The sequence below is a fragment of the Lycorma delicatula genome, chromosome 7 (assembly GCF_047948215.1).
Source record: "Lycorma delicatula isolate Av1 chromosome 7, ASM4794821v1, whole genome shotgun sequence".
Taxonomy (NCBI): Eukaryota; Metazoa; Arthropoda; class Insecta; order Hemiptera; family Fulgoridae; genus Lycorma; species Lycorma delicatula.
The window spans coordinates 20,002,792-20,026,078 of NC_134461.1; the positions used below are offsets into that span (position 1 = coordinate 20,002,792).

General features: G+C 29.4%; 2 protein-coding genes and 1 long non-coding RNA gene across 9 annotated transcripts in view; 2 read left to right on the top strand and 1 right to left on the bottom strand.

Annotated features, from left to right (window-relative positions):
• LOC142327764 (uncharacterized) overlaps positions 1-17,201 on the bottom strand; it is a 129,991-nt gene extending 112,790 nt beyond the window's left edge. Inside the window, exons 1-2 of one of the 6 annotated variants that reach the window (XR_012757084.1) lie at positions 17,026-17,201; positions 14,270-14,467 (exon numbers count right to left, since the gene is read on the bottom strand). The gene's annotated coding sequence lies outside the window, so the exon portion shown is untranslated. Of the gene's footprint in view, positions 1-14,269; positions 14,468-17,025 lie in introns of those variants that run through there. The other 5 variants (XR_012757080.1, XR_012757079.1, XR_012757081.1 and 2 more) reach the window with 5 other exon arrangements.
• LOC142327744 (uncharacterized) lies at positions 1,774-9,882 on the top strand. Its single transcript, XR_012757075.1, has 2 exons — positions 1,774-2,064; positions 9,580-9,882. It is a non-coding gene; the product is annotated as an uncharacterized LOC142327744 (long non-coding RNA).
• A 2,969-nt stretch (positions 17,202-20,170) lies between the features above and the next one.
• The window catches only part of Xrcc2 (X-ray repair cross complementing 2), a 40,989-nt gene continuing 37,872 nt past the window's right edge, over positions 20,171-23,287 (top strand). Inside the window, exons 1-2 of one of the 2 annotated variants that reach the window (XM_075370856.1) lie at positions 20,171-20,309; positions 21,720-21,789. The gene's annotated coding sequence lies outside the window, so the exon portion shown is untranslated. The remainder of the gene's footprint in view (positions 20,310-21,719; positions 21,790-23,287) is intronic. The other variant, XM_075370860.1, reaches the window with a different exon arrangement.

The following is a 23,287-nucleotide window of genomic DNA, read 5'->3' on the forward strand; positions in this document are numbered from 1 at the left end:
AAATACAAATAAATTAAATAATCTTTTTAACAGAAATTCTTTCGTAGAAATTTTAAAATTACTGAAGAGGAACATACTTCAGTATAATGTAATGTACCTAAAGCTACCTTAAATAAAATCTCACATAAACATGCGCGCGCGCAGACACACACACATACAACAAGATTTTATTAACCCTTCCATTTGAGACTATTGAGTGCGATATTACTCCCGAAAACCGTATTTTTTTCTTTCCTTATTTATTTAAAACTTATTTATTAAATAAACTACCTGTCATTGCATTTACTAAATTAGTGCCTATTTAAATATTCCATTTTAACTAATACAACCGTTAAATTTTAAAACGCTAACAATACGACTGATTAATAAATAAATTATAGTACTGATTTGTGTGTTTAAAAAACCGTTTGAAAATAAAAGTATGTTGCAGAAGGGTTCTGGCTTCGAATCCTCCAGTCTGGATCAATGTTTTTACACCCTAAAAATTCATGTCAAAATTAAAGGAAAAAATAACTGTATATTGATATGTTGTCAAATCAAATTAATAAATTGTTTGAGATAAATAGATAATGAATATTTGTTTTAGTAATGAGTGAGTGATGAAGACGATAAAGGTTCCTTGCCGCCCTGTCTGGCCAGCGTTTTGTTATACACAGTTGTTATGTAACCCTTCCCCACTCCAACCATCTACGAAAGTTCAAGGTTAAGACAGCTTACCGCTTTTTTACAATCCTTACGCAATAGCAAGATTGAGTATGTCATCTTATGAAACAATTAAATAAGTCAAAAATAAAACATGCAAATTTACGCTTTACGTTCCCTTTCAGCGTCTGATGGGTTTTATTTATTTATTTTTGAATTTGTTGTCGCCTTTAAAATTATTTTTATACGCAAATTAAGAATGAAGTATTAAAAAAAAACCGCTAATTCAAACAGCTCAGCCCAGAATCTTCAGTTTTTTTAATCCGGTTAACCTGTAGATTTGTAATCTTACGTCTAAATTGAAAAACGAACCGGAGACCTCCAACGTATTCATTCGCAACACTGGATGTCATTAATTACGCAGAAAGAAAGTTTGTCATCTTAATTGTTTTTTTTTTTTTTTTAATAATAAATGTGTATAAAAATTGTGCGCGCGTGTGTGAGTATACAAATAAATAAATAACTTAGTATATTATTTATTAAGAGATAATAATAAGGTTTACTGAAACTGAAAATTACTTCAAAATTATTTAAGACACCCGTTCGCTTTGGTTAATATACAGCGAATACTATTTATTCTTAATAGGGAGAGCTTGTATATGAACACAGTTCTAACATTTAGTGATTGATAGATGTTATGTTGCCATTTAAACAGATTTTTCTTCTTCCTTGGCCCCGTAACCGCCAAGTTTGGCATCAGATAAATCCCTTTGTTGAGTTTGCCTTATTCAATACGTTTAGATAGAAAAATTCTTCCAAGCTGTAAGGAAGATGAATAAAAAAACTCATTTTTAATATTTAGATAACATTTTTATTATTTATTTTTTTAAATTTAATAACGAATCAATATAGTATAATTTTACTATTTTATATATATATATATATATATGTATAAAAAAAAAATTTCATAAAATATTTAAAATCGTGTTAAATTCTCCAATGGACAATACGGTTGGTTGTACTATTAATGATATTTGTATATCGACTTAAAAGCGATGACAAATATAAGAGAACTATCGAGAACTAATATCGGAGAACTTTGAGAACGGTCGGTTGTTATTATCAGAGGTGAAACAGTGCGGTGCAGGAAATAAATTTTCATAATTTATTTTGCTCTGGCGGTTAAAGAGATTTGTTTCTCTTAACGCGACAGAAGTTGCAGGGTGGGGAACGACAGTGAATTACGTAGACAGAATATGAAACCCAGCGGTCAGACTCGGGTTGATTATAAAGTGGTTATTGATGGCCTGCGATACGCTGTTCAATTTGGATCTTTGCGTCTGTGATCACACTTGATATATTATTAACTATTACTATTTCTTATGCATTGTTCATTTTAGATAGCGACCCTCATTGATTGGGGTAAGTTTTTTATATTATTATTTTAATAGAATTTAAAATTATTGCTTTTCCTGGTGTATCCATACTTACGTAATGCATTTTAGAATACAATGTGCACTGTCCTATTTTTACAAAATACATAACTATTTCTTAATATCATATCCAAACATTTCTAACATTGTTTTCTATTTATAATACCGGCGAAATGGTATCCCAAACATATACAGATATGAAACAAGTTACATGCATGGTTGTAAATTTTAGGTTAAATGGGCAATACATAATTAACCAAGGAAATAAAATTATTGTACAATCTAAACGTACTGTATTCGTGGGGTAAGCAAAATATGGTTAATGTGTTAAAAACAATTATTTTAGATAATTTAAAATCTAGTCCCAAGTAATCAGTCAGGGGCCTATTGGTTACACACTTTCTGGACCGAAGCCGAGAATCGAATCTCAGATCTTTGACAGGCGAACAGACAAGTTCGCCTGTGCCATCGATGGGGTGATAAATTAAATTAAATTAATTTGTAGTTTTACTGATTTCAATTACGGAGCCATATTTTTAGTTTATAAAATAATATTGTACATCTAACCTAGAAAAATAATTTATTCAAAAATAATGTCAGGTTCATGCCATTACAACTTTTTAATTAAACTGTACAATAGAATACAGAAACTATTATTTTTTTATTTACAAAGATACTACTAAAAAAAGAACAAATCCACCTTAATGAAACCAGACTGATTTCATGTAACCCGACACAATAGTTCAAAGTAGAGAGACAGCGATACATTTTTGTTATTCTGTTACTGTTGCAGCAAATATCAAACCTCTTTTTGCCCTTTTCGTTAATTTTTTTCTTTGATTCATAAAAACTATAATTTTTTAATTCATAAAACAATTTATAAAGAAAAAAAATCATTATCAAACTATAAAGAAACTTTTATGCTGGAATTACTCATAAAAATAGTACACATTTTACCAGTAATTCATTTTACATACTTGAAATCTTTAATTTGTAACTTGCTAGTTTAATTTTTTCTACAAAATTGTTGATCATTTTAGGGGGAAAAATATTACGATAACTTTTATTTTTAATTTTATAAAACTGTTAAGAGTCTGGTATAGTCTTAATTACTGTACATTCCACACAGACTGGAAACTGTGTGTAATACATAGTTTCCTGAATGAAAGAGCTCATTAATTTGTTGCATTCTTTCTTATGATTGTGATAATTGTAAACCATCTGCAGTGTAGGTAGTACTAATAAGAATTACTTTCTTTGATGGTAATAATGCTCAGTATTGTTCAGATTCATCTGTTTTCTTTGCCGTTTTGCTGAATGTAAACATCTGTCATTTTTTTCTCTTCTTATTTGTTAATGAACCAGCTCATCTAATTTTTGTTAGAACTATTAATGTCTGAATTTTCACCTTTCCTTTAAAATGTTGAACAGATAACATTACTAAATTCTATATCTGTTCTAGTTAGACAGCATATTTAATATATATTTAAAAATGTGAACATAATTAAAAGCATGAAACTATTGAAACACAGTGTAATGATTAATTCAATGTAAGTTTAAAATAAATAAAGGAAGTGCTTAACAATACTTGGTTATCTGACAATTACTTAATATATACAGTTTACACAACCAACAAATTACTCTATGGCTGGAATTGTTGTACATTATTTTTCGTCCTCCGGGCTGGATTTTATCAGATTTATGTGGTAGTGAAACAATAAATCTGCCTTGATTGTTCCTAGTGGTATGAAATTAGAAGTGTGTTTCACATGTAGAACTTTCATTAACTGAAACATCAGAATCAGTTGCATGAAGTTTCCAAAAATTTTCAAATATAGTTCAATGATCTAAGTTATTGTTGCTTGTAAAAGGGGATGTAACAGTATTTTTATGTTTAAATAATAGGAAGATAACCGGTGAGAGTATATTCTAGCTTAGTCTCCTGAATAATAGGATATCTTGTATCTTGAATAAATTAACAAGATAAAATAAGATCTAAATAAAATTGGGCTCCGATTAAATGATCCAGCCTGGCAGACCAAAAAATGGATAAGACCAGATAATTAAATAATTATGTGAAATATCTGCTATATGTGAAGTTCTAATATTGTTTTATATACATATAAAATTGCAGCTTGGAAAATTCAATTTCCATCTGATCTTCAATAATAATTAAATTATAAATGAACAAAAATATTATTTTGGTGCTTTCTTCACTACATTGAAACTGGATTCGTAATTTACATTAACACTAATATCTATATAATATTTGTGTAATTTAGTTTTACTTTGTTTTTTGGCCATATTCGTTATTGTAATCATTATGGATAAAGAACAAAATTATGTTAAAGAAAATCAATTAAGGACTGTATTACAAGAATTGGATTATTCGCAGATAAATAGTCAGCATAAAGTAAATAATCAAAAACATTCTGTAGGCACAACTATTAAACAATTACAATTGCAACTTACCATAATTTACCATCGTTTAAAGGTGAAATTCTTGAATGGCCTCACTTTTTTAATATATTTAATGATTTAATCCACAAGATTTAACAAATATTCAAAAATTACATTATTGACATTCAACAATTAGAGATGAAGCCTTAGCCATTATTAAAAATCTTCCAATAATTGATGAAAATTATAAAATCGCATTAGATTTATTGATAATACAACTTGATAATAAATTTATGATTGAATATTTTAATGTAGATTGCATTTTAAAATTAATTTCTGTGAAAAGAATCGTTAGATCTTCTATCTAAATTCATTAATGACATTTCTTCATTTGTCAACTCGCTTGAAGGAATACAACTTCCAGTTAACATATTTGAATTTATTGTAATTCAATTTCTAACAACAAAGCTAGATTATAATACTGCCAAATTATGGAATTCAGTATTGGAAATGCAAATGTTAAAGTACAACAATGCATTTAAATCTTATCGCAAACATCCTACTTCCAAGGTTAGCAAGATTTATAAACTATATAATGTTAGTTACTATTCTAGATCTAACTTTAAACATAAGAATACTGTTACATTCCTTTTTACAAGCAATAATACCTTAGATCATTGAACTATATTTGAAAACTTTTGGAAACTTCATGCAACTAATTCTGATGTTTCAGTTAATGAATCTTCTTACATGTGAAACACACTTCAAACTTAATACCACTAGAAACAATCAAGGTAGATTTATCGTTTCATTACCATGTAAATCCGATAAACTCCTGTTAGGTGACTCTTTCATCAACACTAAAATAGGTTCTTATATCTACCCATTGGGTTGGTCTAGTGGTTCTTCCCAAATCAGCTGATTTGGAAAGTCGAGAGTTACAGCGTTCAAGTCCTAGTAAAGCCAGTTATTTTTACACGGATTTGAATACTAGATCGTGGATACCTGTGTTCTTTGGTGGTTGGGTTTCAATTAACCACACATCTCAGGAATGGTCGAACTGAGAATGTACAAGACTACACTTCATTTACACTCATACATATCATCCTCATTCATCCTCTGAAGAATTATCTAAACGGTAGTTACCAGAGGCTGAACAGGAAAAAAGAAAGTAATGAATTAAATTTCATACGAAAGTTATCTATTGTAATGGGTACCATGATTTGCCTTCTAGAAAATTTTGACATATCTTTGAGTTTCACGTCCCCCAGGACCCCAAAACCACCATCAGCTCAAAAGATTATTTAAATATAATCTTTTGATATATCTATATATATATTTCACTTTCTTGTGGACACGATAACTGCCATAATTTTTCGCCAATCACTTTCAAATTATACATAAAATATAACAACCCAAAATCTCAGTTGAATTCATTAATGGGCAAAATCAGACCATGGGGGGATTTTTTCAAAAATCAAAATATCCCTATAACTTTCGTAAGTAAAATATCAAATTTCTTTAAAGTTCCTACTATTCTTTGGATAAGGGCCTAAGACTTATCTAAGTAAAATTTTTGATATCACCAACTATCAGTCCAAGGGGTGGAAAAAATAAAGTATGAAGACAAAAAATCATACCTTCCTCAATAGGCACAGTATCAAATATGTTTAAAGTGGTCGTTAGTCCTCTAAACATGACCTTAAAACCTTTGTCTGAAACAATGTTTGATATGACCAACCCTTACAGCAAGGGATGACTGAAACATTGCTGAAATTGTAAGAAGATGGGGCTTGTTGTAGGCTAAACGTGTGAAACTTTATTTCACATGCAACCATTGTTGTATTAAGTAAATTTAAAGTTTTTCTTAACTTTAAGGTAGAAATCTTTTTTATCCCTTACTTAGCACCGGTGAAATCTACCTCCACCTTTCGGCATGCCAAAAGGTTTTTTTTCACTAATGGATCACTTCTGACTAATAATTAGGTATTTTTTATGTTTGTAAATGAATTTTATAATTTTTAAATTCAGGAATTAACATTATTTTTTATTATACCATTCATTATTTTCAATAATTTTGTTACAAATTCAATAATTTGATAATAAATGTAATCGATTTAACCTAATAGATAAATTTAAAAATAATACATAATACTTTCAAAAAAGGAAAAAGAAAAAAGACATTAATGTTTAATTAAAAACAAAAAATTATGTACAGTTAATAAATCAAACAAATCAGGACATAGATAATTTGAATTCTCAATACGTTCAAATTTTTGAACATTCAGTATATTATTATTAACTAACATTATAATAGAACACTAAAATAAATTATGGAAAACGATAAATACTCAATGTCATTTATATATTTTTATTGTGGAAGTTGAATAAATTGCATAGAAATACCTTACAGCAAGCAACAGCAGAATATTTTTAAATGGCCAGAATCATAATTAATAGACTATTAACAAAATATTTATTTTTAACAAATGAAAAGTTATGAGAAATTTTGCTAATTTTTTTATGTATCATTACTTTACAATTTATTACTCCGAAATTTAACTGTAGTAATCTTCTTGAATCAGAAGATTCAAGTCTTCTGAGACAGCTAGTATAGTACAATCTCTACTAGAAAAACACCATAACAGGATGCAGGTGGATTGGAGGAATAAGATAGGATCTTAAGGAAACTGTCTTACACCAGAAGACACCACACATTAAGATAAAATTAAACAAGAAAATCAAAAACAAAGACGCCTGCTTCACACTCGCCAGAAAAATCTGATTTTTAACATTCTCCTATAGCACAACATTTCAAAATCTTCTAATCTTTTCTTTTCAGGTACTCCGATTGTCCAAGTTTCACTTCCATATAAAGCTATGCTCCAAACATATACTTTCAAAAATCTTTTCCTGACGTTGAAATTAATTTTTGATGTAAACAAATTATATTTCTGAATAAAGGCTCATTTCATCTGTGCTATTCGGCATTTTATATCGCTCCTGCTTTGCCCATCTTTAGTAATTCTACTTCCCAGATAACAAAATTCTTCTACGTCCATAATATTTTCTCTTCCATATTCAGTGGTCGATCTACAATATTTCTACTACATTTCATTACTTTTGTTTTGCTCTTGTTATGTTCATGTGCTAGTTCTTGTGTAAAACTTCTTCCAAATCATTCATTGTTTCTTCTAAATCTTTTTTACTCTCGGCCATAATTACCATGTCATCAACAAATCGTAGTATCTTTATGTTTTCACCTTGTACTGTTACTCCGGATCTAAATTGTTCTTTAATATTATTTACTGCTAGTTCTATGTAAAGATTAAAAAGTAACAGGAATAGGGAACATCCTTGTCGAACTCCCTTTTTTATTACAGCTTCTTTCTTATGTTCTTCAATTATTACTGTTGTTGTTTGGTTCCTATAAATGTTAGCAATTTTTCTTCTATCTCTGTAATTGAAACCTAAATTTTTTAAAATGCAGAACATTTTATTCCAGTTTACATTATCAAATGCGTTTTCCAAGTCTATAAATGCCACGTATGCAGGTTTGTTTTTCTTTAATCTTCCTTCTACTGTTAATCTGAATGCTAAAATTGCTTCCCTTGTCCCCATACTTTTCCTGAAACCAAACTGGTTTTCTGCTAACACTGCTTCCACTCTCCTTTCAATTCTTATGCACAGAATTCTAGTTAAGATTTTTGATGCATGACTAGTTAAGCTAATTTTACTGTATTCTTCACGTTTATCTGCTCCTGCTTTCTTCGGTATCATAACTATAACACACATTTTGGAATCTAACGGAAAAGAGATGCGATGTATATAAAGTATATAATATATTATTATTATTTACTCATCAGAATACAAGATTTAATTAACTCATTTAAATAAACTTTCTTGGATGCTAAAGTAACATCTTAAAACTTCAATGCCAAGAGGAAAAATGATCTTTCATTAACGGTGAGCCCTTATGGTGTAAGCCATAAGGTGGATTGAATGTACAAGAATCTGTCGATTCATTCAACTACAGCCAACAAGTCTATTTTTTGTGAAGGTAGATACTTTCGATGGCTAAATTCTTGCTTGTGACCATAACGGTGTATAGACATCGACCGCAATTGTAATCGCGCAGCTAAAAGAAGAGTTGTTACAGTAAATTAGTCTAGTCATAAAAGGGGAGTCCATCCCTGACTTCGTTTAACTTTATTTTATTTTACCAATTATAAGGCCAAATTTGGTATTTTAAATCGATGCAAGAGTGTATGCTACATACATTTGACTAAGGGACTAATAGCCCTATCTACGCTATTATCTATTTTATACCTCAATATAAGTTTTAAATATTTAGCTTTAACAGTAAATTGACTGCTAACTAAGATTACAATTAGCAACAGTTCCAAAGACCAGACTGCAGGTCTCTATGCCATCATTAGGTAGCCTAAAGAGGTAGCAGAAGAAAAATTAGTTAAAAAATAAAAATTGATTCATTAAATTTTAATCTCCCTCATCCAGAGTTGAAAACGATTTGTTTGTTTACGTCACTCGTATGAAAGGCAATATTCTGTTCATACATTTTGTAAATTAAGCATAGTAAACGATATTTGCTCATTAAAGCACAATAATTTTTTGATTTATTTATAACTGGAAAATAACTGATGTGTTTTTTTTTTGTTGCAAAACCCAGAAATACATATATATATGACAAATATCAGTACACAGGATCAAAATACTGTTTAGATTTTTATCTGGAACCGATCAGAATAGATTACATAATTGTAAATTTCTATGTTTGAGTTCATTGTTCAAAGAACTTTTATTCTGTTAATCCACATATCGATTACATTCATTGTAATTTTCCTTATATTATATAAGACTTTTTTAATATTTTATCAAAAATGTATTCATAATCGATCGTTAGAATTGAAGTAATATACTAGTGCTTTTAATGAACCACCGTAACACATAATGTGTTTTTTTTTACTCCATTCTTTCTATATTCTCCTGAAGACGGGTGTAACAGGTGAAAACCTTTCGATACATTTTATTGATAAGAGATTGTAGATTGTTATTATTATATAACTTTTATTTCTTTTTGCAGGGAAAAAGGATGGATATCACCAGATGTGGAAGAAATTTATAAATCATAAAGATTTATTATAATTAAAATTGTAATATTATCGTAATGTATAATTATTTTTTTTACTATGTTATAAGCCTGTAATGTGAAACGTATCGTAGACATAAATATTGTTAGGCTGTTCTTATCAAGGTTTTGCCACGGTTTCCCTCGATACAATAGGGCAAATGCCGGAACAGTTCGTTTAGTTTTCCGTGGAATTTAATCTTTGATATCCTTATTCTTACCTAAAATAATGAAAATAAATATTTATTTATAATTTTATTTTTTGTATTTTTTTTTCATTACCTGCTTAATGCCGAATTAATGTGACCCCCATTAACCACTAAAAGTTGAAATTTAGCTGAAATACATAATTTTCTATCGGCTAGATGGCGCTCCGCCGTGTTACAGCAACCGTGTCCGTGCTGCATTATACATCGGTTTCAAAACAAGCGGAATGGAAGAGGAGGGCTGATCGCACGGCCAGCAAGGAACCTAAACCCCATTAGATTTCTTTTTAGGAGGCATATAAAAATCATTATTCGGAGAAAATCCTCGACATCAACCATCTACAGGAGAGGGTTGTTGCAGTGCGACAAGTACGTGGGAAGAGCCGGATTACCGTCTGGACATTTGCAGGGCAACGAACGGTACATATATCGAAGTACACCAAGAAAAACTTCAAAATCTACCCGTTAAGGATAGACACTAATGTACAGTAAGTTATACTACCTTAAATATAATGCCGTTTAAATCGTACTTGAAATCAAACAGTTCTTATATAAAAACTCATTTTTCCGATAGGTTATGTATAGTAAATACAATTCGATGCCGAGTTGTAAATTGTACTAAATCGGCTGTGGTTGTGTTTTTTTTTAGTATTAATACAATTTTTAACTGATTTTAATTTTTTTTTTCATTTAATTAAATATTTTGACACTCATTGTCATGAATTTATCACGGTTATGTATTTATCATGATTTCCCTTGATCCATCCAGAAAAATGTTGAGCGGTTCTTTTATTTTCCTGTCTAAATAACGCTATAGTACAGCTGTAGCTCTAGAAGGAAAAAGTATCCGTAATCTGTCCAATTTGGGCATACGCGGTTTTCGCCTCTACGGAACCCAAAAAACCGGATGGAAATTTTCCGAATGTTAATGTTCGTATGTACGAGTGTGCGAGTTCGGTGTTAGCCTCTAAATCGTCTTATATCACCAGATCAACCGGACCTATTTTGACCAAACACGGTCAGATTACTTCTATATACGGGGCATTGATGCGTTAAATTTTCAACTTAAAAACTCAAGGGGGCGAGGCTGTAGGACAAGGGCACCCTCAGTATCTCGAGATTTCACCTAATTAAAGTCGTATTTTTCTTAAAAATAAAAATATTTACGAAATCGCACCTCCACCCCAAAAAATGCTCTAAACTACTGTTATACGAGTATATTGTGACGTCACAGGTGAGCGGTAAAATTAAATAAATGAATAATATTTAAAGTGTAAAAAAATAATTCGGACTGGCCGGTGCGGTGCGTTAAGCCTCACAGCTGCAACAATCTGCCGACGGTGTAAGCGAAATTTGTTCTGTGTAACTTGTGAAATTACATTAGTTAATGCCGACTGTTGTCGCTAGTCCCGTCACACATGACGGTATGCGAATTAAATACGGTATGCGCGCGCGCTTTAGTTAGAATCATTGAATTAAGTAAACGAATAAATGTATTTAAATAAAATAATAAATATTTTAAATTAAGTTGTGTGTGTAAGCCGTGCATCAGAATTAGAAATAATGGCTAATTGAAGACTACAGAATAAAAAATTCACAGTCCATTTATTTTATTCTATTTCTATAAAAAATTATATTTTATTTATATATTTTTGTATTTTTTTTTTTTTTTTTTGAGTAAAATCAAAACTAGTTTACGGTTACATAACTTCCCCAGATTTCCTCTTGACTGATTTTTATTTCAAATACGCCATTGATATTTAGAGTACAATCGCGAAATATTTTTAAATATCGAGTAATAAAATTTGAGTCAGATTTGAACCCCTTTGTCAAATTACGTTTTTACTATAAAAATTATGCAGTATTGAAAGTATATCGAGGAAAAAATCAAATTTCTTAGTAAAACATTTTGTTTCCTAGTCGATCTCCCCTTTATCAAATTATACTGCTTTAGATTATTTATAATTTTAAAAATATATATATAAAGCTGTAATGAGGATTACTTGAAATTACAAAAAAAAACCTCAAGAAGAAAATATGTTTCTTCAATTAAAATTTAGATATGCTTAAATTCAAATAGTTGGCTGGCCAGGTAAAATTAAGTAAGTCTTGTCTGGTAAGGTAAAATGTTTTGCCTTAATTCTTGCCAGTTTGGTAAAATTCAGCCAGACTGTAGATCCAAATAAAAGAGTAAACGCGATGGTTTTTCTTTTCTTTATAAAATCTGAAGTGAAAAATCGAAAGAAATTGGTTTGAGAACTGTATTTTTAGTAGTTTCTGAGAAATCACGGGTTAAAAGACAAAAGATGTGTACCCGCATTATACTTCCGTTACTGAACCGTTTCAAAAAAAAATTTAACATCATCGGTTGTTTATTTAAAAACAATTAAATTATTTCATTCTACATAAACAATATTACTGTGTCGATAAAATTTTAAATTATACCGATTAAAAAGTAAAAAAAAAAACTCAGTTTCCTGTATCCTGTTAACCGTGTAAATAAATATAAATCATTTTCATTAACGCCTTTTGAATTGTGAATTATTATATATTTAGTCGCTTAATTTAGTTATCTCGATATTATTTCATCTGTTTTTATATTTATGGACTTTAATCGAACCTAACTTTATTTTTTAATCGATAGTGAAATTTGTCATGCCGACCTGATTAAGGTTTTACCACGGTTTCCCTTGATCCATCCGCACAAATTCCGGGACAGTTCCTTTTTTTTATTAATGAAATAGCGTATTTACGCGTTCCCGAGTATTATATACTCGGGAACGCGTATAATATTATAAGTATATAATATATTATTCTACACTAATCGGAATAAAAAAATTATTTATTAACTTAATTAAACCCCAAAAGAAAAATTTATAGAGGTATCTTTTACTTTCACGTCTCGATTGAAAGTAGATGAATAACTTTAGGCGACAGAACAATCAAATAGTGTAGTGCGGTGGTGTGTAGCTGTTATTTTATATATAGTCAGTTCGATTCACGGTAAGGGTGTGACATTTTTTATCATATGATCAACATCTACATTGATTCACTATAAATGTTGAATATCTCTCTAGAGAGACTAAATTTGAACCGCAGTTCTGCTACGTCAAACATTAGACGCGGGTGTGCGTGCGTGCGAACTCTTGCATTACTGATAAAGACATATACACTTATAGTTTTATCAAGCTGTAACATTAGATTTTATTAAATAATAGAAATCTTCATCAACAACCTCTTGTAAATAAATTTGTACCTTCAAAACTAGATTGTATGTTAGTTAAATCTAGTTTTGAAGGTACAAATTTATTTACTGTAATACATAATTTGTGCTAGATTAAAAAAAATTCAGATTATAATAAAAGCGAAGTGTTTAATAAAAAAAATTAAATATAAATAAAATAAATGTAATAAGTAAATTCCTTATAGTAATAAATGCTTTAATAGAAAAACAATAGTTCGATAGGCAATGATAAAATAAAACAATAATTTATAAAATTGTATGGTTCATACGCTCTCAGAGGTAATTATTTTTTTGTTTTATTTTTTTGGGATGACGCATAAATAAAAACTGTCAGTCTGTGACTATACGTTGATGGTGCGGGGTGAGAGGGGAGATGAAACAAATGCAGCAGGTGGCTAACTTCACTCTGATTGGCTACCCACGTACAGTATTGGTCACGCGATGGTACAACAATTCAAATACAACCGTAAATGTGCGTACGTGTGTGTGTATTTCTGTCTAATAACAAAGTTAATATCCCTGTTATATTTCTTATATAAACGTTCGATATAATTAAATTAAATCAAGATTTGTTGATCATTTTATATCTATTATTACATTTTATTTAAAATAATAATTAATCTCCCTTAATTTTAATAATTTTTTAAAAATATTACGATTAAATTTATCAGTTTTGTAAAGTAATTTACAAAAAAAAAAAGATTCTAATATTACATAATAACAGATAAAATTTTTCCAGTTTTATTTACAATTCGACCTAGTAATCTTTCTATTTATTTATTTGTACGGGCAATAGACCGACATTCAGTTCGTCGCTTACTTTTATTTCAAATTTTAATAAAGCGTATAAAAAAGCCAATTCTGACCGAAATTTGAACACAGAACTTTCTGTCTACCTGTAATTCTGGTATCTTTTGCCAATGTTTACATTACTATTATTTTTGTTTTTATTCTTTATTCTCGTAAATACAAGTTTAAAATTATAATTTATCACCGATAATTTTCAAACATTTTAAAATACGAAATTTAATATTTCAGAAACGACTAAAAGTGAAATACAAAATACCGTAAGAATTTGGTACGAAATTATATACGCAGTTATATATATATATGCAGTACGTGATAAGAAAACAAAAATAATAACACTTATTTTAAGCTATATTAAAATAATATTAATATAAAGAAACTTACCTCGATTAATAATGAAGGTCATTAAACACCAAAACAAAATAAACAACGTATAAGAAATAGTTAAACAAGAATGACCGCAGACACGAGGATCCAAATTGAACTGCATATCACAGGCCATCTGTAATGTCGCTAGATTCCATAAGCTTTCGTTCTCTGCCACGCACGTTATTTCTCTGTCGCTTCAAACAACGTCCGAACAAATCTGCAAAATAAATTATGAAAATTGGCGCGCCAACTAAAATGTATTACCTACACTGTACTGTTTCTCCTATCATAATAACAACCGACAGTATAGCATTAATGTTTTACAGATTTGAAAACTTTTAATTTTACAAAATAATAACTGAAACCAAATTTTCGCTTAAACCTATGTATACAAAGTTAACAAAGGAACGTAACCAACGTTAAACTGTAATGTTAAGGTTTTCAGTTATTTCCTTTTATTCGAACCCGGGACCTCCGGATAAAAGGCCCCGCAATTAGTCGAAAAATGTTTGAGATATGGAGGTCCGAATAATCGATGTTTTAACAAACATTAATCTCAGATTATATTTAATTTGAATCACAATTTTGTAACAAGAAAATCTCTGATAATTCGAGTACTTAAACAAGCAATAGTTTATGTAAATTTTACGGATAAATAAAATATGTAAGTCCGGTTAACCAAGAGTCGGATGTATAAGATCAGTGATTATTTTACTAATTGTATTATAACAACATAAAAAAAATTAAAATAAACAAAAAGTTATCAAATATGATTTTTAAGTTTTTAACACTAATACATAAACGATAAATATCAAAGTTCATTGACCTTATAAGTTCATTGACCTTGTTGTCAAACAAAGAATTTAACACGATTTAATTTTTTTATTTTTTTAATATATAAATATAAATAATAGTAAAATAATAATATGATTCATTATTAAATTAAAAAAAAAATAAATAATAAAAATTTTAAGAAAAATATTAAAAATTATTTTTTTCATTCATCTTCCTTACTGGTTAGCTTGGAAGATATTCTATGTAAAAGTGTTGAATAACTCAAACGCAGTGATTTACCTGATGCCGATCTTGGCGGCCAAAGGGCCAGGGGGGAAGGAAAAGACAGGTAAATTGGCAACATAGCAGCACCTGTTGTAGTCACAATGTTAGAGCTGTGTTAATATAATACCACTCCGTATTAAGAATAGTATTAGAAGAGAAGAGAAGTAAGAGAGAGTGAGAGAGAGACCCTCTGTCTCGCTTCCTCTCCATCACTGATCCCCCTACCAACCCATCTCTCAATTTCTCTCCATCGCCCTCGCACCCTCTCCCACCAAATCTCTCTCACACTACCCGCTCTGTCTCTCACTCGACCACTCTCTCTCCCAGTCACTCTCTCACTCTCCCCCTCCGTCAATCTCTCTCGCTGTATGCGGTGGGCTACTTAAACATGTTTGTATTTTTTCAATTTTCTCACTCAAAGTGCATTTTTACAAAAACTTTGTAATAAAAAAAATTGACCGTTAAGGTTTTTGCCGACGAGAAGAAAAGTTACAACGTCGTTTGTAGTAATAAAAAATTACGCGTATAGAATTTTATTTCGAAAATACGAGTACACCGTTAAATTATGTTACTTCAATTGTTTTTAAATTTCAGCGCTCCTTTGATCAGCTAAACAAACATAGTTTTTTTGTAATTTATTTATTTCGCGTCGTTTATTATTGTACGTAATGAATTAGATGAATTGTAACCTATAAGGAATGCCGAAATCAAACCCAGGATTTTCGGTATATCAGTCGGTTAATTTACCAACCGATCGATCTGAGGGTCATTAAAACTTTCTTACAAATAGTTTTCCTCTAAAAGAATGATCGACTATACATTTCAACAATTTTGTGATTTTTTTTTTTTTAATTTAGCTTAAAAAATATAAATTAAACACGGGAAATGTTAAATATAAAAATCTGTAATGAACTATTTGTTGTATATATCTCGTTGTACTGTTTACGAATAATTTCTGCTTTAAATATTATGTACGCATAATTATTAAGATGATACACGATTATACAGAGTCCTTACCGGGTGTCGACTCATATTATAAAATATTGGTTGCCTTCTACAAACTCACTACCTATGTTTTTTTTCCTTTCTTACTTATATTATTAAATATATATAAGTTAAATAAAAACTACGCCGATAAATTTCTAAAAATATTTTTACAAATTTATTAAAACCATTATTTGTTACTTTCTTTCCTATCAAAAAATATTTTTTTTCAAATTTTTGTGTTATTCCCGAGACATTCATTTATGAATATTTAACGACATTAATTGAGATCGGTGAATAAACAGTAAGCTATTTAGGTGTCGAACCCAGGACTCCAGTAAATATATTATTATATATTATTCTTATATATTATTTATTATATATTATTCTTAAATATATTCTCCGGTATATTCTTTATAACGATACAGATGCCAATTATTTTCTTAGCTTCATTCTCGTTACCCGACTTAAAACATAATATATTTAACACGAAATACATCTAATATATCACTCACGAAATACTCTTACAAACATATAACTTGTTTATTTTTTCGATACTGTTTAGCCGCTATTAAGAGATAAATAAACAAATTTATTATTATTAAATTTATTTTGTAAAAATAGACGAGAGTAAATTGGGTTCTAACATTTTTAATCTAATAAATAATTTGAATAACACATACACAGAATAAAACAACTGCCAATAATATTAAAAAAATAAATACAACTCACCTTAATCAGTAATAAGAAATATCTCAGTAAAAAGATGTAAATTGGATGACGTCAATGTTAACTGGAAGCATTACGTATTCAGTCGGCTATCTACCGATAATTCCCGCCAATAACTAACCACAAAACAAAGCATCTCGGTGAATTTCTTTAGTTAGACTCATCTTCCCCCCACTACGGAATCGACGTCATCGAAAGACAGCCGCTAGTTTAACAACAAAATTATTATATCTAAAATTTGGTTCGCAAACTGTCATTCGCCATCAATTTTTTTAACATCAGACCATCCATTACATGTCGTCTAATATTAAATTGTTTTTAAAATTGACTATCGGTCTTGCCCAACTTATAATTAGATAAAATATTAAAGAGAAAAAATTTTCGCTTAAAACTATAAATGGACATATTACAACAGCCAACCGTACACAAAGGGGTTATAACGAGATTTTTACTTATTATTTAAATACGTATAATCAGTTTATATACGTAATCAAGCTCAATATATATTACATCCGGGCGATGATAACGTTCAACCGTTTTTCGCCCTCAAAAAAAAAAAAAATATATATATACTACATGTAAATACGGACCCCACGCGCGCGCACGTACAATTTTGTTATTAAGTGTTACTATATTTTTTTAAATATCAATCTGGAATTAAAAAAAATTGTATTATTAATCTTTTCTTTTTTAGATGTAACATGACCTACATGCTATTAGAGAAAAGGTAGCGCTAGCTACCTTACCTGCTAGACTAAAAGTTCCAGATTCGATCGATATCTGGAACTGCAGTTTTTTTTGAGAAGATGAACAAAAGATTTCCTTCTTTTTGAGAAGACGAACAGTCATCTTCTCAAAAAGAAAAATAACAGAACCGCATCTTTTACGATGTAGATTATAGAAACCACGAACAGTACGCAAGGAGGTAATGAATGATTAGTATTATCTCTAAATTTCACGGTTCGGCCCGTCTACAATATCCAAATCGAATGGGTGTGTAAGAGCGTACATACACCCGTAGATCTATTTATTAGTTCACTTTATTATACGTATAAAGCCTAATTTTATTTTATTTAGATCTTTTAAAATATATTTCGTCGTTTTTAACTAATACCTGGCTCTCAATGAACGAAACAGTTTAATCCAAAAATTATATTGAAAGTTCTTTGAGTGACATGGAATTAAATTTTGTCGGATGTCGGATTTTTGTAATCTATTTTGTCACCTCCGTAATAGAACAACCGAATGATATACTGAGGGTTTTGGGTTCGATTCTTGGCTTGGACTTAAGCTCACATGTTTAATGCCTATCTGGGTATTGCCAGTTAAAAGAACGTTACTCGTAGTCTGAAGATCTAAGGTTTTTTCTCAGCTTGGAGAGGGTTTACAGCAGCGTAATATGCTTATAATTAAAAAAAAAAAAAAAAAATTATTCATAACGTTAAGACACTGTAATTGATTGTTAGTTGCCGCACAGAATTACTTGCGTAATGCTTCTGTCTCAGATCGCTTATATTCATATAAATATTAGATACGGAATCGATTTATTCTTCCTACAGTTCAGCTCTATCGCATAAGGGATTTATTTATTAAAGCGCGTCAGACTGTTAACCTTGAACCTTTGTAGTCGGCTGGAGTGAGTAATATTACATAACTGTGTTCAACAACCGGAGCTGGCCAGACATCGCGGGAAGGAACTTGTGATCTTAATACGCATTATTAAAACAAATATTCATAATCTATTTTATATTAAACAATTTATTAATCTAAACTGCCAACAAATTAATATCCGGTTATTTTTTTTTCTTTAATTATGAAATGAATTTTTAGGGTGTAAGAATATTGAGATTAGGGATTCGAAACCAGAACCTTTTGCAACATATCTTTATTTTCAAACGGTTTTTTTAATACAAGAATCAACAGTATAATTTATTTATTAATCTATCTTATTGTACGCATTTTAAAATGTAACAATTGTATTTGTTAAAATGGAATATTTGAGTAGACAATGATTTATTAAATACAATGATACGTAGTTTGTTTATTTTGTATAAATAAGGAAAGGAAAAAGACGATTTTCGAGTTTAATATCGCACTCAATAGTCTCTAAAGGGAGGTTAATAAAATCTTGTGTGCGTGTATGTGTGTGTTTTAAACGATGGCAGATTGTCATATGTACGTAATCTTTTTACTACAGAATAAATTAAATATAGATAGGTTTTATTCGTTGAAAAATTTAACGTTTTGTTTTTGAAACAACAAACCTTGAAGAAGTTTCAGAACCGTCTAATTTAGCTCCCGATTCATCGAGCACATTTACTAATGATATGAAACTTTATATATTTTTAAATACGGTTATAGAGTTCCTAGACTGTAAAATCATTAAACGTTACTTAATTCCGATCACAGATGGCAGTTAACAGGTTGGAAAGCAACATAGTTAAATAAACCCGATTACTTTTTTATAGTCAAAATTTCTTTTTCTCAGAAAACCATTGAAATTCAGTTAAGATAATGCGATTCTAATTGAAAATAAGAATTAAAGCAAACCAAATCGAATGTCTGTTAGAAATCAATCCTTTTGTTTTTTTTTTGTGAAAAAATTATTAATTACATTTAAAAAATACATTTTTAAATATATTATATTAAAAAAAGTTTAAAAATATTTTAATATAAAAACATTAATTAGAAAATTAAAATTAATTATGCAGATTAATAAGAAAATAATAGTAAAAAAACCTAACAGAATAAAATAAAAAGATGGGTTCTGAACTACGGATAGAGCGGAGAAAAAAATTTACTAACTGCGGTAACTTGTACGTGTTGGTGTATGTAAAAGGGAGTGTACAGATAGAATTGATCAGGAAGCGTAATTGCTGTGACTGTATCCGACTATTTCGTCCTTCAACTTGGTTCGGCTACAATTAGTCAAAACAACTGCGTGTGTCAAAATATTTTTTACGTTCATGAAAAATTATATTTGTTTATATTATTTATTAGCTGCTTCCATTATATACAGCGATGTAGTAAAAATAAAGAAAACTTAGATTGTAATATTATCTAATATTTTCTTTCTGATAACTTATTAATCTAATATATAAGTACTATTAACGTACGATTAACGTTGTCATGTACAATAAACGATATTTATTTCTTTCCGATCTAATGGTGTTTTTAAAACCGTATCAAATTTTGTTTACTTATACGTTATTTGTTTTCAGTATATATAGTAGTGTTTTACACGAATCTAAACGACCATTTAGAGAAGAATTCTACATGTAAATTAGGTAAGTTCTTTCAATAAAATATTTTGTAATAAGCAAAATAGTACACAAATAATGTGATTAATTACAAAAGGTTAACTCATTAGCAGGAATTATGGGAATTTAATGAACGTTTCATCATTTGCAAATTTTGTTTGGCAAAAATGATTATTTTTAGCTTAGCGAAATATATTTTTATTCTTGTTATTTTAATTTAAATTAAATAAAATTTATATACGTAGATTACTTTATAAAAATAATTTGCTTTCAAGTAAGTACCGTTACACTAGAAAAGGGGTTGCTCATTTTTTTGTATACTAAATTTATTTTTATTTAATGTGCTCTAATAATTGCTACTTATTAATTCGGATATCAATATTTTATTGAAGTTCTGTTTTTTGTTTTAAAAAATTTACGTTTCTGTTAACAAATTGTTTTACCTGTGTCTGCATTTGGTGATTAATAATTTAGCTATCTATTTTAGGAAGGTAAATTTCCTTTTATTGTCACCGTGAAATACTTTACAAATATTTTCACACTTTTCTTGAAATTTATATTGATGTGTTCTGCAGATCGAAACGGTCGGTTTTTACGTTAGACGGTCAGATTTATTATTAATTTTTTTATTCGACAAAATTTAGCCAAAATTTTTGTTCTGACTTTTTTTTCACCGTGATAACTTACAAATTGTACAACATAATAAATGAAAACGACTTTTAAAATTCGCCTGTATGTGTTAGCTAAAAAACATAGCTAACGGTACATAAACGGGTAATTATGAGGCTTTCAATTATTTAATTTTATCTAATATTCAATTTATTATATATAATTACAACCGCGCACGTACACATAATGATTGCATGTATACAAAAGCACATTCGCGTGCTTGCTTTTATACTTTTTTTTTGGTAAATATAATTAACAATAAAAAATGTAATGTTGCCGCTTCAGTGCCACAGAAAACGTGCTTTGCTTACTAAATCTTAAACCAAAGTCTTGGGTTCGATTTCCAGATTAGTATCTGAAAAATTTTCCACAACTAAACTGAACCGCAAATTATTATAGATTATAAAAAAGATTAACAAGTGGTATGTAAGGGGGTAATGATATGATTACACTAATTATAAATTTATCTAACTTAGCCGATTACAACGTTTACTGTAAGCAAATCTACAATACAAATACGCACGCGCCCAAACACACACACACACACACACACAGAGTGAGAGAGAGATGAGATCTATTTATTTATTAATAATACTAAGATTAAGTAATGTGTGAACTAATCTACCTTCGTTTAGACATTTTAAGTTAAACTTTTTTCTTATATACCAATTAGCTGTCATATAGCACAACAAATTTAATTTTTTTTTTTTAAACTTAATTGTACGAAGTAAAGTAAGTATTGTGATCGCGAAAAATTTCGTTTTTCAGATTTCAACGGAAATATCCATCTTGACCGTTCCTGAATCCATTTTGAATAGTTTCGGCATGACGTCTTTACGTACGTATATATCTCTCATAACTTAATAACGATTAGCCGTAGCATGTTGAAATTTTGGATTTAAGACTGTTATAACATCTAGTTTTGCACCTCCCTTTTGATTGCAATCGACCGGGCTAAAAGTGTCCAAAACAGCCCAAAATCCAAAAAAATTTGGATCCTGGACTTTTTCTTAATCGCAATAATAAATCCTCATTGAGAGTTTTTCAACGATATAAGTGATAATTATTTTCATCGGTTCCAGAGTTATAGCCAAATAAAATTTTAATTAATGAATTATTTGGATCTTACAAGAGGAAGGCACCTAGGTTCGAATCAGACTTCATCTCTTTTTTTTTTAATTTAAATATATTGATTTATTAATAATTATTAACATCTGTTTAAAAAAAAAAATTACAATAAATTATAATTCAATAACAATAAAAAAACATTTTTTAAATGAAAAAATATCAGAAGTTAATGAAATAAAATTTTATGTACTTTTCATTAAAAAAAAAATGCGTATATGTAATTTAATAGGCGTAAAAAATGAAGACAGTGATGTCCTCATCAGATTTTTTTTAGCCTCTGAGACCAACATTAGGTATTGCTTCAGAGGATAGAATAAAATGATACAAATTTGAATTTTGTAGACTGTGAAAATGCCATGCCTGACCGGGATTCCAACCCGGGACCTTCGTAGGAAAGACCGAGACGCTACCGCTCGGCTAAAATGTTAGTGTTCATTAACTGGCATGCAACTAAATATTATCGTGTCTCATTTTAATTTTTTTTTTTTTTTTTTTGAAAAAAATTGTTACTATCTTTCGCGTTAGAAAACAAATACTCAATTAACCCATTTAAATTAATTAAAAAATTTGCTTTATTTTTGTCTTAATATACACAAGTTAGGTTACCGAATTTTCTTTTCTTTCTGTTTGAAAGGACAGACCGTGATGAGAAAAATAACGATCACACACACACACGCACACACAGCGAGAGAGAGAGAGAGAGTGACTGAGAGATTTTACACACACACACACACAGACAGAAAGGCACGTAGCTAGGAGTTTTTTCGGGGGAGGCTAAGGGGGCTGATGATGATGAGATAATAGTAATAATAATGAAAATCATTTTATATTGAAAATTTTATATTGAGGTCGGTCGGCAAACGGTTTTGATGTTTGTTGATCTATTAAATAACATTATATTTTATGTTCTTATAAACATTAAAGAATTGCATAAATGTAGGAATGTAGGTTGTTTATAGCGTGTAACGCAATATTGTATTTATCTGGCCGTCTTTTACGTTATTTATTAGAAACATAAATAATCGATTTAATTATAAATTTTACTGATTATTTTTTTTTATCCTTTAATGCTTTATTTTAAAGTAAGTTTATAACAATCATATTAAAAACTGGCCGTTCAGTCGATATAGTTAGCTTCTAAAAAAGCTGGGCTCGGGTTTGATTCTATTATTCCTCGCTCGTTAAACTACACGTGTAGGATATTACGA